Consider the following 8,434-nt stretch of genomic DNA (forward strand, 5'->3'; position numbering starts at 1 on the left):
CATATTTGAATTTTCTCAAATATCGAAACAAGGATAATTTTGATTTTATTATTTTTCTCTCCAAAAATATTTCTAATTAAAATATATGAGAGGAGATAATATGACTTCTCCAAACTAAATGAAATACAGGAGGAAAAATGTTAAAATCAAATAAATATTCTATTTGGATTTTTATTGCTATTTTATTTGAATTAGAAAAATATGCATTTTTAGGCCAAGAAATGTTCATCATGTTCTAAATATTTCATTTAGATGGCGAAAATTTGTTTTGGCATTTTTAGATTTTTATTTTTATTTTATAAGGATTTTCCCGACGGAATCCGTTTAAAAAAAATCGGACCGACTCGGCCAAAGCCCAGCCAGCCCACTGCGGCGCCGCTGCCATCGTCGTCCTCAAGCCAGACTCCTCGAGGGAGTATCCCGCCGCCGCGCTTCCCCGCCCCTCACGCACGCCACCTGGAGCCCCACATCGCCCGCGCCGCCGCCTGCCCTCGCCAGCCCCGTCGCCGAGCCAAGCCGAGCCACCGCCCGCGCCGTCGCCGCTGCCCCATGCCGCGCCGCCGCCTGCCAGAGCCGCCCCACGCCGTCGCCAACCCCATCGGAGCCGGCTGTTCGCCGGATCGAGCCACCGTTCACCGGATCTCGCCCGCCGTTTTTTGGGTTTTTAGGTAAAAACCTCGGTTTTTTAAAACCCTAGATCGGTTTATTTTTTTTAGTTTGATCGGTTCGGTTCGTTTCGTTGGTTTATTTGTTTAGCGGACGTTCGTCCGTTCATTCGTTTTAATGAATGTTGTTCACCAGTTAGGTTCAGACAGCGAAAGTTCATTCGTTAGTCTTTTCTTTTTATTTTATTTTCGGCCAGGAACCTATCTATGATTATTTTTATCGTAGATTAGCCCCTGATCTTCAAACCCTCGCCGTTTCTCAACCGCTTGTCCAAATCCAGTGAAACCAATGCCAAAATCTTCATCTCGAGCCCCTCTTTCTGCTTAATCAACTTGAACAAGGTTTTGACAATTTAAAATTTGGTTTCAAGCAGATTTGATTTTGAAGTTCTTTTGACCGTAGTTTCAGTTCCGTAGCTCCGATTCGATTGATTCTTTTTGTAGATCGAATCTCTTTAGTTGAGTTTTCAGATTCGATCTTCTTATTTGAGTTTTACCCGTGTATCTATGCTTGAGTGATTATGTATGCTATTGTTTGTTTGCGATAGAATTCATGGAGTGCGAAGTGTGCTACTGCGAGTCACTAGGTTTTGCGGATTGTCCGCAAGGAAAGTAACACATTGATCATACTCTTTTCATACCCAGTTTTTATGAATTAGTTACAATTCTCAAACATTGCATGATTAGGATGTGATTAACATGTGGGTATTGGGAAGTAGATGATGAGGTAGAACCTATTACCTGTTTTATTATCAAACCCATGGGAGTTACTTCTACGCTATGCTTATATTGCCATGCTATGCCAGTAGACGTGGATCGGGTTTGAGTGTATCCATGGCAGATATGAGATTGTTAATTAATGGTTCAACTTAAGGTGGCAACTTTAATACACATCTGAGTGGATTGTTGGTTTGGGCATCTTGGGTTATTCTAGTGTTGTCCTAGGAGATCCCGGGGTTTTACCGTGTGATCCTCCTATGGTCCGCCACCCAGGCTCAAAGGGATCATAAGATTATTCATGCTAGAAAGTTCCGTGTGCAGCCACAAGCTATTGTGGGTTCTAGCATAGTGGAGTAAGTTGCATGACCTCTTCCAGTGGTAGGCTAGAAAATGTAGGGGATGTAGGTTGGTACTGTCTGCTCGGGGTTAGAGTTAATGCTTCTGAAAGGCTGTGTCTTGGTCATCCGTTTCTCAAACACCATGTAGTGCGAGAAATCCAACGGAGGAGATAGAGTCTTGTGGGGAAAAGTGCGCAAACCTCTACAGAGTGTACAAACTAATCATGGTTAGTCGTGTCCCCGGTTATGGGCAACTTGAGTATCTGGTTCTTGAATTATCATGTTGATCTCATCACTCTAATTTAATTTTTTGGGTTGATAATTACTTTTAATTTGGGATTGAGATGGGGGTACCTTCTGAATGTTTCAATTACCATGATAGTTAAATAAAATATATTCCTTTGTTGTAGGGAAAAATTGGCTTTTCGCAAAACATTATAACCGTAGAGCCTCCACCAGCCGTATATGCATGTAGTGATAGCATTTATTCTGTTCATTGCTCTATTGTGTTATATTGCCAGCATATTCCATGTGCTAACCCATTTTTGGGCTGCAACATATCATGTTGCAGACTTTTTAGACGAAGAGTAAGGTGCACTAGGTCGTTGTCGTGCACTCAGCTATGCCGTTGGAGTTGATGGACTCATTTTATGTTCCAAGCCTTCCGCTGTTATCTCATTTAGATGGCCTTAAGCCATATTTATTGTAATAAGCTCTCTCTTGAGACATTCGATGTAATAAGTGTGTGATTTCTACTCTATTATAAATCCATTCAAGTATTGTGTGTGTTAGCATTACCGATCCAGGGATGACACTGAAGCACATCGATTTAACCATTTGAGGTCGGATCGGTACAAGATGGTATCAGAGCACATGCTGAATGTAGGACACGACCACTAAGATGAGCCACATGTCACAGTTCTCTACTCATTTCTGACTTCTCTTCATTTCCTACTCTATAGGATGGCGGACACAAGGAATAAGTTTACACTGCCAGATGAAGACACACATTTTGGGCGACACTTGAAGGAAGTCACTAGGTACTTGAACATTGCAATACCAAGCTTCACCGGGACCTACACCGCCACTTTACCAGAAGAGGAGCATTGGATGATTCGAGTTCAAGTTCCCAGAAGGACATTCATGCCAGTAACTGAGCCCATAGAGTTTTCCTTCGATGCACCAACCTGGAGTCTAGGAAAGAGCATGGCAGCCCACATCGCCATGGGACGCATCGGCGAAGTTTATCACAAGGAACTTAAGGACACCATATACCAGATATGTGGGCACCGAGATGAGAAATAGGAGATGATCAACACTAGGAAGGACAGGTCCATTGCAACTTTTATCCAGGAGTTAAACCAGCACATTCATCACCAGGAGAACCAGATGTGCGCAAGCATGATAGATTTGAAGAAGGCGATGACCAGGAACATGGAGCTAGAAGAGGAACTCAAGTCTACACGCGACGGATACGAGGAGGAAATCGCAATACTAGTGGAGATGAATGATGACCTCGCAAGGAAGCTAGGAGTATTCATGGGAGACCCCGCGCCAGGAGGAGATGACGATCAAACCAAGGACATCCGTTCTGAAGACTACATCATCATTGACGACACCGACAGTAGTGATGATGATTATGAAGACGAAGCTAGAGCAGATATCATGGAGTCTTCCACCAATCAAAATTTCTAGTAGACCACCATATGATTAGTAGTATCCCCCAAGTATATATTAGTAGTCCGAGCATGGTAACGATAGTTCTAGACCAATTGTATGCCCTTGCTTGAATTGATTTGGTGTGATATGATTGTGTTTGTCTCATGTGCATATGGGTAGTGCTCTCTCACTTGACCTCATTCTATTCTAATCTCTCCCCTCTGAACCCATCAGATGCCTCTGAGATGTGACCTCGGATGTGTCTTCCCACCGGAGCTCACTCAGTTGATCCAACAGTAGAATGCCTTGATGCAGCTACTAGTCCAGAACCAAGGCAACAACAACGACAACCCGCCGCCACCACCTCTAGTTGATAACTTAGCCCGTTTTCTAAGGTTGCAGCCACCGGTGTTTTCCAGTAGCACTGAGCCAATAGTTGCTGATGACTGGCTACACAAGATAGGATGGGAGTTGAGCACCGCTGGTTGCACAGATGCGAAGAAGGTACGTTTTGCCGCACATCAATTGGATGGACCCGCAGCCGCATGGTGGGAGAATTACACGACCACTTTCCCTATAGCCAATGTCACCTGGGATCAGTTTCAGCATGCATTCCGCACTGCTCATGTCTCAACTGGAGCTATGAGTATGAAGAAGCGTGAGTTTCGCAACTTACGCCAGGGAAATCATACTGTGGCCCAGTACGTTGATGAGTTTAGTAAGTTATCTCGCTATGCCCGAGATGATGTGGCCACAGATGCCGCGAAGGAGGAGAAATTTATGGAAGGGCTGAATGATGAAATGAGTACGCAGTTAATGGTGGCAACATTTAATAACTACCAGGAGTTGGTAGATAAGGCTCTTACGATTGAAGGGAAGCAACAGCACAATTGAGAGCCGTAAAAGGAAGTATGGACAAGGGAAGTACAATTCAGGAATGCAACAGAAGCCTCGTTTTTCCCCGAAGTCGGGAGGATTTATCCATAACCATGGAGGCCACAACCACAATGGAGGGAGTTCCCATAACCACAGTGGCCCCAAGAATGGAAACGGGAATGGAGCAAGTAGCAATCAGAACCACTCTAACCCAGCCACACCCGCCAAGAAGGATCAAAGTCACATTACTTGTTTCAAGTGCGGGAATACTGGGCACTATGCCAATGATTGTCCAGAGTTGAAGAATGGCAATGGGAATGGAAGCTCTGGGTAGAAGCCCAACTCTTTCAATAGGGGACAAGTGAACCACGTGAACGTGGAGGAGGTTGAAGAGCAACCAGACACAGTGATTGGTAAGTTTTTAGTTAAGTCATTTACCGCTCTTGTTCTTTTTGATACTGGTGCATCGCATTCATACATTTCAAGGGGATTTGTGGACAAGTTTAAGTTACCCACCTTAGCCCTTAGGACACCCTTGCTAGTAAGCTCACTAGGTGCAGAGTATGTGGCCAGCCGATGGTGCGATCGGATACCCTTAACCATTGGTAGCAATATTTTCCCCTCAGACCTTATAATTTTGGAGTCGCAAGGATTGGATGTGATACTAGGAATGGATTGGCTATCGAAGTATGGAGGAAACATTGACTTTGCTAGTAGGTCAATTCTACTCACCACCCCGGAGGGAAAAAAGATCAAAACGCCGAGAAGGACCCAAGTAAATTCTCTCACGGGAGTTGTTCAGGAGGAAGTGCCTGTAGTGAAGGATTATCCGGATGTATTTCCATAGGAACTACCTGGCATGCCGATGGATCGAGACATTGAGTTTTTGATAGAGTTGTTGTCAGGCACTGGACCAATATCGAAGAGACCATACCGGATGCCCGCAAATGATCTGGAAGAGATCAAGAAGCATATCAAGGAGTTATTGGAGAAAGGTTACATCCGACGAAGTTCGTCACCGTGGGGAGCCCCAATGCTCTTGGTTGAGAAGAAGGATAAATCTCTGAGAATGGTGGTTGACTATCGTGCAAATGAGGTGACAATCAAGAACAAGTACCCACTACCGATGATCAATGATTTTTTTCACCAGCTGCAAGGAGCTAAAGTATTTTCCAAGATCGATCTGCGATCAGGATATCACCAGCTGAAGATCTGAGAACAGGATATACCTAAGACAGCTTTCACCAAAAGGTACGAGTTATATGAGTATATGGTTATGTCATTTGGATTGACAAAAGCCCCTTCCTATTTTATGACCATGATGAATAAGGTGTTCATGGAATTCTTGAATAAGTTTGTAGTGGTGTTCATTGATGATATCTTGGTATACTCGAAGAATGAAGAGGAGCACAAGGAGCATTTGCGATTAGTTCTCGAGAAGCTCAGGGAACATCCGTTATATGCCAAGTTCAGCAAATGTGAGTTTTGGTTGAAGGAAGTTGGATTCCTTGGACATGTTATATCAGGAGAAGGTATAGCAGTAGACCCCACCAAGGTTCAGTCAGTCACTGAGTGGTTGGCACCCACCTCAGTTGGAGAGATCCGTAGTTTTCTTGGACTCACGGGATATTATCGGAGATTCATTGAGAATTTCTCTAAGATTGCGAAGCCCATGAAAGAGTTGTTGAAAAAGGACACTAAGTTCAAATGGACAGAAGAATGTGAGGCAAGTTTTCAGGAGCTAAAGAAACATTTGGTTACAGCCCCAGTGCTGATTCTGCCAGATATACGCAAGGATTTCCAAGTATATTGCGACACCTCTCACTTAGGACTTGGAGGTGTACTTATGCAAGATGGAAGAGTCGTTTCATATGCCTCGCGTCAACTTCGACCGCATGAGTTGAATTATGCCACATATGATTTGGAGTTAGAAGTTGTAGTGCATGCACTCAAGACCTGGAGACATTTTCTTATTGGAAATCATTGTGATGTGTACACGGATCATAAGAGTTTGAAGTACATTTTCACACAGAAGGAGCTGAACCTTAGGCAGAGGAGGTGGTTGGAACTTATAAAGGATTATGACATGAAGCTGCACTATCACCAAGGCAAGGCCAATGTCATAGCAGATGCTTTGAGCCGGAAGAGTTATGCCAATACCCTCGTAAGCGGAGGATTGCCAAAGGAGTTAGCCGAGGATCTCAAGGAGCTTCGTTTAGAGATAGTTCCTAGAGGTTTTGTTGCAGCATTGGAAGTTCCATTGACATTATTAGGAAAGATTCGAGAAGCTTAGAAGGATGACAAGGAAATTACCGAGATAAAAGAGAGAATGAGCAAAGGAAAATCTAAAGGCTTTTGTGAGGATGAGCACGACACCTTGTGGTTTGAGGACCGTGTTTATGTGCCCAATAATGCAGAGATCAGGAAGTTGATACTTTAGGAAGCTCATGACTCGCCATACTCGATACACCCCGGGAACACCAAGATGTATTTGGATTTGAAGGAGCGTTTCTGGTGGACTGGTATGAAGAAGGATATTGCCGAGTATGTAGCCGTATGTGATGTATGTCAGAGAGTGAAGGCAGAACATCAGAAGTCAGCAGGATTACTGCAGCCTATGCTGATACCCGAATGGAAATGGGATAAGCTTGGCACGGATTTTATCACCGGATTACCCAGGACCTGATCGGGATATGACTCTATCTGGGTAGTAGTTGATCGCTTGACCAAAGTGGCTCACTTTATCCCAGTGAAAACCACTTATACAAGTGCGAAGTTGGCCAAGATATATATGACCAGGATCGTATGTCTGCATGGAGTTCCGAGGACCATCGTATCCGATAGAGGAACACAATTCACTTCAAAGTTTTGGCATCAGCTGCACCAGACTTTGGGAACCAGGCTAGAGTTTAGTACAACCTTTCATCCGTAGACAGATGGATAGTCCGAGAGGGTCAATCAGATTCTGGAGGACATGTTGAGAGCTTGTGCGCTAGATTATGGATCTAGTTGGGATGATAATTTACCTTACGCGGAGTTCTCGTAAAACAATAGTTACCAAGCTAGTTTGAAGATGGCACCTTTCGAAGCTTTGTATGGAAGGAGGTGCAGGACACCGTTAATGTGGGATGAATTTGGAGACCGTCAGTTGTTTGGACCAGATTTGATCAAAGAGTCAGAAGATAAGGTTAAGCTGATTCGAGATAGACTGAAGGTAGCTCAGTCTAGGCAGAAGAGTTATGTAGACTCGAAATGCAAGGAGGTAGTCTATGAAGTCAGAGACATAGCATATCTTCGTGTATCCCCTATGCGAGGAGTTAAACGTTTTGGAGTCAAGGGAAAGTTAGCCCCAATATTTGTAGGACCATACCGAGTTTTGGAACGTATGGGAGAAGTGGCCTACAAGTTGGAGTTACCTGAAGGACTGTCAAGAGTTCATGATGTGTTTCACGTTTCCCAGTTGAAGAAGTGTCATGCTGAGATACAGTGCCTCTGGAAGCAATTTAGTTGGATAGTGATCTGACCTATGAGGAGAAACCTGTCAAGATTCTCGAGTTTGCTAGCCGAGTTACACGCAGCAAGGTTATCAAGTTTTGCCAGGTTCAGTGGAGCCACCATACCGAGGATGAAGCCACCTGGGAACGAGAGGATGATCTACGGAAAGACCACCCACACCTATTTTCTAGCGAACCTGAATCTCGAGGACGAGATTAATCTAAAGGGGGGCAGGTTTTTAACATCCCAAATTTTCAATTTGGAATGTTATACATAGGTCATCATATGCATATCATATTTTATTGCATTTTGTTTTGCGATCCTCGAAATTCTAAGCAACTTAAGGACCCACGGAGAGAGTTGGGGATTTCACCGTTTTCATATTTGAATTTTCTCCAATATCGAAACAAGGATCATTTCGATCTTATTATTTTTCTCTCCAAAAATATTTCTAATTAAAATATATGAGAGGAGATAATATGACTTCTCCAAAATAAATGAAATACTAGAGGAAAAATGTTAAAATCAAATAATTATTCTATTTGGATTTTTATTGCTATTGTTTTGAATTAGAAAATATGCATTTTTCAAAATTGCATTTTAGGCTAAGAAAATGTTCATCATGTTCTAAATATTTCATTTAGACGGTGAAAATATGTTTTGGCATTTTTAGATTTTTAT

The sequence above is a fragment of the Triticum urartu genome, chromosome 2A (genome assembly GCF_056163025.1).
Source record: "Triticum urartu cultivar PI428250 chromosome 2A, HENAU_Tu73, whole genome shotgun sequence".
NCBI lineage: Eukaryota > Viridiplantae > Streptophyta > Magnoliopsida > Poales > Poaceae > Triticum > Triticum urartu.